We start from the raw sequence: 7,229 nt of genomic DNA, 5'->3' as shown, positions 1-7,229 counted from the left end.
GCAAAATTTACGGATTCAACCGGGATGTCCAGAAAAACTAGGGGGGCTCTAACACCCCCTAAGGGGTGTGTAGGGAAATCACTGGTCGGAGGCGCGTTTAAAAAGGAGTTACGGCGTAGTAGAGGCCACGTTACCTGCTATAAAGATACGACACAGTCAGTGATTAAAATCGTTGCGGAAGTTTAGTAATGGCGAGGGTCACGGAAAATTCTTACGCGGCCGAGGTAGATGTGGTCATCAGTGAGGCGCAGGCGGGAATCTTGACCTTGGTGGCTACCATGGCTAAATGATAGGCGGGATTGGGGTAAGGGCCGGCATCCAGTTAGAAGTCTGAATAATAATAAGTGAATTGTGCAAGAAATATGAAGCGCGAAACATCCCTTATAAATTAATTAGTATTTCTGTTATAACGCTTTTTTAAATACGTTTTTTAACCTCCTCTGCTATGTTTAGCGGCCCTGGTATTGTGTTTTATGCATAATGATAATCATTATTTTTTTTAATTGGTATGGAACATCATGTGGCAGGCTGGGATTGCTTTTTTTTCATCTTTTCCACTCAAGTTGTATAAAGTTTACTGCTATATGTACTCTGAATTTCAGGTGTGTTTCCCACGAGGTCCTCCTGACAGTTTTCCTACGGGTATTCCCGCTGCGTTAACGTACCTATCTGAAATAAGCAATAAACAACAAATAAAGAACGTGCAATGCCAGTCCAACCACCACATTAGTAGAACGGACAATTGGGCTAGTTGGTAGCTCTTCATCTTGAAGGTGGAAGCGCTCGCACAACAGGGACAAAAGTAGAAAACAGAAACGACACGGCGCTCACACAACAGGGACAAAAGTAGAAAACAGAAACGACATAGCGCCGTGTCGTTTCTGTTTTCTACTTTTGTCCCTGTTGTGTGAGTACTTCCACCTTCAAGATGAACAACCACCACATCACAGCTGCGTTACAACTTCTGAACACACAGAGTCAAAGTAACACACTTCTTTTGCTACTCTGTCGCGCTAATCTGCAACTCCGTAAGGGGTCGGGACCGGAAACTGCTGAGCACAGAATTTGTAGTCACGAAGCGGTTCGCGGTGAACGTATACGTCCTTCTACAATTTAGTGCACACTTCACCACCACCTTTGAATTCAACTCCACGCTCTTGCTTCGTGCTTTTCGCTCTCAAGCAATCCATGTAAAAGAAGAACGCTTCCTCCACCTCCTCCCGTCGCAGCGGGCAACTTGGGTGGCGGCGGCGGCAGCAGCACTCCTCCTCCCTCTTCTCCTCATCCCCCCCCCCCCCTCCTCCCCCTCCTCCACTGCTCGTTCGGCGTAGACTCGCACTGCCACCGATCACAGCGTGGCATGCGACGGGGCGAAAAGGACACCAAGCTCCTCCGCGCGCATATGCATCTGCGATAATTAACCAGCCCGCGTTGCCTTCCGCCGCCGGGACAGCATTCATTAATACGCGAACCCGCACTCCATCCACTCCGGAAAGCAGCACGCAACCTCCCCTGCCTCCCCCCCTTCCGTTAATGAGGTCCTTGACGCCCGACGACCCCGTAACGCACTCCTCGATGTGCGTTTTTTTCTCTTTCTTTCGCACGGTAGATGCGTGCGCGCGGAGAAGGCAACTTTCTACGGCGAGGAATGCGTTCGTTCTGAACCTGTCCGCACGTGTGCTCTTCCCGTGGGACGGCATGGCGGCGTCCGTCAGCGTTTTTGCGACCACGTCGCTGCCGGCGACAGCGCGGGCTGCGTCGTATCCGTCGCGATTGGTAATGCGTGCGCGGTGCGTTTCGCCAGAGTGCATGCGCTGACGATGCGCGCTTCGCAACCCGTGCTTCAGCGCTGTGTACGCGCCGAGGTGCGAGTGACGCGCTACCAGCTCGTCGTGTGTTACGCGCTGTGGTGTGTGACGGGACGGGTCCCTCAATTTGGCCCGTCTGTGTTGAGGGGGACGTACTACAATGAAGCAAGCACGCGCGCGTGCACTTATGCGGCCCCAGTCAGTTTGGTAGCATAAACTTTCAAGCTTCGATCCTAGTCGTGTGTCTCACGACTTCCGCTTTATCATCTTCGCCTTTGTTGTACTAACGGCAGCATTATTAGAAGATTGTATTGAAAAACAAGACTTCACGAGCCAAATCCACTTGCGACTCGACGATGGTGTGCACGGGTGGGCAGAAGCAACGGAGGATTGCACACTTCCTAGGGATATTAACGTCTGTACATACGTCAATACGCAGGAGCTTTTGAGTTTCGCCTTAATCAGAACTGCAGCCGCTACGTCTTGCTCAATACCGCTATGCTTTGGCCACTGGGCGACGCGTCGTCATTTCGACTACAGCAAAAAAAAAAAAAAAAAAAAACGCGAGGGTTTCCGCAGGAACGTCAAACCGAGGCAACGGTTTTTGAAAAAAAAAAAGAAACAGCAAGGTCTCACCGAGATTCGAACTCGGATCGCTGGATTCAGAGTCCAGAGTGCTAACCGTTACACCATGAGACCACAGCGGTCGGAAGCCGAAATTGAACCCGGGCCTTCTGGATGAAAGCCAGAAAGCCCGGGTGGTCTGGCCACTAGACCATGCCGGAGACGTTTGCTTCGACGTACCCTATTAATATAAAAGATCGGTTATTGGAGAAGAGCTCGACACGGACGGCGCTGCGAAAAGCGCTTGCAGGACGTCAGCTATAGAGACTATCGCAATTTTCACCTTCTTCGCTGGGGCTCGCTCTCGCTGCTATATCTTCGCGCTCGAGCGACGTGCGATGCTTGCTCGCACTGGATTGTATGTCTGCGCGACTTCTGGAGACGACAGCCTTTCGTGGGCTAGCGCATAAACGCGAAAATTTTGGGCTGCTTCCCTGTCGCTCGAGTCAACCGCCCGCCCAAAAACAGATGTAAAAATGCTTGCACACGAAATATATATAGAAAAGGTCGATCTGAATTATTACAACTGCTGCTTTATACATGGTTCGTATATGGTTCATATGCTTGGTAGTACAGGCTATCGTTCATATGCTATGCTACATGCCATATGCTATGGTTCATATGTGTCCATATTATCCAGCATCAAGGAAACCTCAGGAATATTTGAGGGGAAATATTAGTACATAACCGCAAGAACCAGCGTTCCTTTAATTAAGCATGCACGTTGGATTGGTTTTTATGACAGCAATGAAGAAATAAAAACGTTTCAAAAACGGTCTCGAAGAAAGGCGTGATAAAAGCAGACAATAAAACAAAGAGAAGCTTTAACTTCAGTATGATTTGTTAGATTGAATGTGAGAGGCAAGGCAGAGGCAAGGCAGATTGAAACGAATAAATGGAGGGAAAAAATGGAAGCTAAAACGTCGTTAGAGATGTACAGGGCTGAGAAGATGAACATCAGAAAGGAAAATTTCTACGATAATTCCCAGGGCAGTGCTTTGCTTTTTGAGGCTACAGCAGGTTGCCTGCGAACTAAGAGTTTTGTGGGGGAGTATTCACAAAATGATGGGGTATGTGTGGTCTGCGGAAAAGAAACAGAAACTATGCGGCACATAGTGTTAGAATGTGAGGGTATCCATCCAAATCTACATGAAGGGAATATTGGGCTTTCAGGAGCCCTAGGATTTAAGGGTATCAGAAAGGAAGTTAACTTCAAGGCTGTCGAGGGGACGAAAAGAAGATTAGAATGCTGATGGACGAAAAGCAGAGAGGGGAATATTGCCTAGGACAGGTACCACCTGTAACAGGGAAAAGAAAGTATTTCGGGCCTAATAAGCTTTAGTGCCTGCCCTAAGCAGCGCTAGTATTAAACCAAGAGTGTAAAACATGGTTATATTAGTCCTTTTTGGTAAGATGACATGTCATCACCCCGCTTCAAAGGGGAAACCAATAGGAATCATCATCATCATCATCATGTTGCAAGAACGGCGGACACAAAAGCACCCCACAGACCGCACGCAAGGGTTGCACAAACGTGGGAAAATTGAATTGAATTGAGCAAACTTTGCTTACACTCGTATGAGCGCGAGAGGAGCGGATTGGGTCTGGGATGAGGGGGTAGGAAGTCGAGAAAGGGATTTAGTACTCTGAATGGAATGGATGAGTTTATTCTAGCAAGGAGGCCAGGAGGCCTTGCTGTGGGACTTGGGTGAAAGGGTAGGGGAAGATGGTTCAAATAAAACTTCTCTCTCTCTCTCTCTCTCTCTCTCTCTCTCTCTCTCTCTCTCTCTCTCACGCACACACATTTGAAACCCCCTCCCCTTACCTGGAGTGGGATGTATGGAGGGGGAGTTAAATAATATCCCCAGTTCTTTTCTCTTCCCTCCTTTCTTAAAAAATCACCACCACCCACTCCACATCACTTTGAGCCTTCACGTGAGCACGCCATGTCTGCTTACGCCCGTAGGTGTACCACATGCGCGCTGGTACAAGCGGCGAAGACACTGCAAAGAAAAAGGAAGCCCAAGGAAAACGGTATATCTAGACAGCGGACGTCGAAGCAGTCAACCCAATGGTACACTAATTCGCCCTTTGAGAGCAGGGTAGCGCACAGCCTCGCGTGTATGCAACACCGACCTATCTTCGCGTGTGTACATAGCAGTGTCCGAGGCCGCCCACGCGACGCCAGTGATCCGCGGGTGCCGGACTCGACAGGCAGCGTCGAAAGAGAGCCGACGGCGTGTGCCTCCGGAGGGCAGCCCTTCGCGCAGGCCAAGCAATTAGAGCCGGCCCAGATCGGCTAAGTGACCACCCACGTCCGGCCAGGGGATTAATGCGCCCTTGCGGTGCCCGCTCCGCTGAGCGCGAGGAGCGGCGCCTGCAGCCGCCGTGGGCTCTGTCTGCTTCGCGGTGACGCAGCTATTACGTGCAGCAGGTGCGGCCCGTGAGGAGCTCGACGACGGGCTGTTGAGACTCTCTCTGAGGTCGCTTGATGTCCTGGCAGCTGCGTAAATCTTGTAGCTTATACTTTCCCACACGTAACGTGAAATACGCACACACGATGTCGCAGGGGGTTAAGTCTTTAACAGAGATCAAATTTTTGCAGCTCCTTACATGTCATGCATGATTATCATGGCCCTATACACCGGCCATCTTCATTGACTTCTGGCTCGTTTCACTTTCGTTTTTCTGACAATTTAGTATTTAGGTAAACATAACTGTCATAACTTTTTATTTGGCGCTCTTTGGCCTAGTTTTAGTATTTACGTTTACATAACTGTCACTAATTAACTTTCTCTTTGGTGCTCTTCGTATTAGTTGGCCTTGGTCCATTAAATACCAGCCATCATCGATGTCACAGGCGTTGCCCGTCGCAGTCTCAAAAGGCTACAAAAGCCTTACTTCGTTTTTGAAAGGCCAAAGGCCTGTCTTAACGATTGTAGGGACTTTACGAGCGAGTACTGTCTTTCATTCACCCATCATTTGGTCAGTCTACCTGTTTTGTTTAAGGCATTATTATCGCCCATTGTTTCGCCTTTGTAGTTACCTTTACACTTTCTTTTCTCACTCCTGAAGCTACACTCCCCATCTTTTTATATACCTTTCTTTCTCTTCCAATCTCTCTTTCCTATTTCTCACGTGTAGGGTGGCCAACCTGACTCTTGTTTGGTTGAGCACAAGGACGCGGGTTTGATTCCCAGCCGCGGCGGCCGCTTTCCTGCTGGAGGCCAAAAGCAAAAGCGCCCGTGTGTTCGAAATTTCGCCGCACGTTAAAGGTCCCCAGGTGGTCAAAATTGATCCGGACCCCTCCTCTACGGCACGCCTCATCGCCTGTGTAGCGTCGGCGCGTTAGGCCGGGTTCAGACGGTTGCCGCAACTGCCGTAATAACTTTAAAGAATGAGTCATTTCTGATCAGCCAACCGAACTGCGTGACACGCCGTTCTTTTTTTACGTCCATATATGGCTTTTGCGTCGGTAGTCTGAACATAGCCTTAATCCCTACAGTCTCTCAATCGACTCTTGTCGGGTTAACCTCCCTGCCTTTCCTGTACTGTCATATCCTTATCTCCTTCGAAGATGGAACCCTGTTCGTCTTTAATGAGCGCTTGCTTGTATTGAACCGGAATGCTCTGGGAAACGTTGAAGCTGGAAGCAAGGGTTTTCGGAACGAGGAACTTGGGGAAACAGCGGGGTGGTCCACTGCTCTGCACGTGAGTTCCCTAACTGGCTTGTTGGGCACCGGCCTCGAGGTCGCGAGCTTCGTATGCGATGGAAAACCGAAGCGTCGCCGAAACGACGGTCTCGAGAACGCTGCAATGATTGCTTACTGTCCAGCGCTGATGGTAGTGGTGGTGAAACAGCTATTCAAGTAAAAGAGGTTAGCACTTGAAAGCGGGAGAAGCCCTCAGTCCAGGGCCCCTGCGGCGGCTGAGGTCCTGCGTGCCCGGTCCACCAACAGTCGCTGGTCCTAAGATGGATATTTTGCACTTCTGTTCTTTTTCGCTTCGTTTTTGCGTTTGCAAGCTCCTAGTACACTTCAGAGTCCTGGCTAGACAACTTATGATTGTTAGATGTGCTCTCACACACGCGGTAACTTTACAGTGGAATCGCCTCCCATGCACGACAAATATTTTGATTTAATTAAAGCATGCACTCGATAGCATTCAACTGCTTATTTGCAAACGCATTTGTTCCTTCAGGACGCAAAGGCCTAGAATGATGAGCGTTGAAAACAGCAAAATGATCTAGTTCTGTTGCCTCGTGCGTGCTTTCGTGACTACTGCATATTAGGTCCGTGAATATTTGAAAGTCGAGTGCATTACCAGTGCATTAATCGATGGGGACAGCTTTCGCTACAGCGCTTGAGCATAGTGAAAGCCGTAAGTGTAAACCTACACAGCTACACCCTTTTAAGTGCAGAGCACTTTGTGGGCTTGCCTTGCCGTCGTAGCTCGCTAACGGTCGATGCGACTGCCGGAGTCAGGCGTCGCGGCGAGATAACGCACCCAAGTAGAGCCTGATGTACCGTCGTCGGGGGGTCACGCCTAGGCTACGAAAACCATCCGGTTTAAATAGTCATAACCATTCGAAACTCGTGAACCGCTGCCGCTTGTCAATGTTGTCATACACCTCCCCGTTGTTCAGCGCAAAGAAAACTGCAAGTACATTTCAGGCAAAATCTGTATATATAACCGGTAGCCCCCGCTTTCATTTAGTTAGGACCGCTCGTTGGGTTGGTTTTTGCGATAGTGAGCGAAAAAAGCGGCCGCGCAAGGAAGAAATGGCGCGTTCGAAAT

General features: G+C 49.5%; 1 non-coding gene across 1 annotated transcript; it reads right to left on the bottom strand.

The window, feature by feature from the left end:
• Positions 1-2,435: 2,435 nt before the first annotated feature.
• Trnaq-cug (transfer RNA glutamine (anticodon CUG)) lies at positions 2,436-2,507 on the bottom strand. The gene has a single exon. It is a non-coding gene; the product is annotated as a tRNA-Gln (tRNA).
• Positions 2,508-7,229: the final 4,722 nt, after the last annotated feature.

The sequence above is a fragment of the Haemaphysalis longicornis genome, unplaced genomic scaffold, assembly GCF_048455015.1.
Source record: "Haemaphysalis longicornis isolate Haplotype H1 unplaced genomic scaffold, Haemaphysalis longicornis Haplotype H1 scaffold_9, whole genome shotgun sequence".
Classification (NCBI taxonomy): Eukaryota; Metazoa; Arthropoda; class Arachnida; order Ixodida; family Ixodidae; genus Haemaphysalis; species Haemaphysalis longicornis.
The sequence above is the reverse complement of the archived record's forward strand: the minus strand, read 5'-3'. Positions and strand labels throughout refer to the sequence as shown.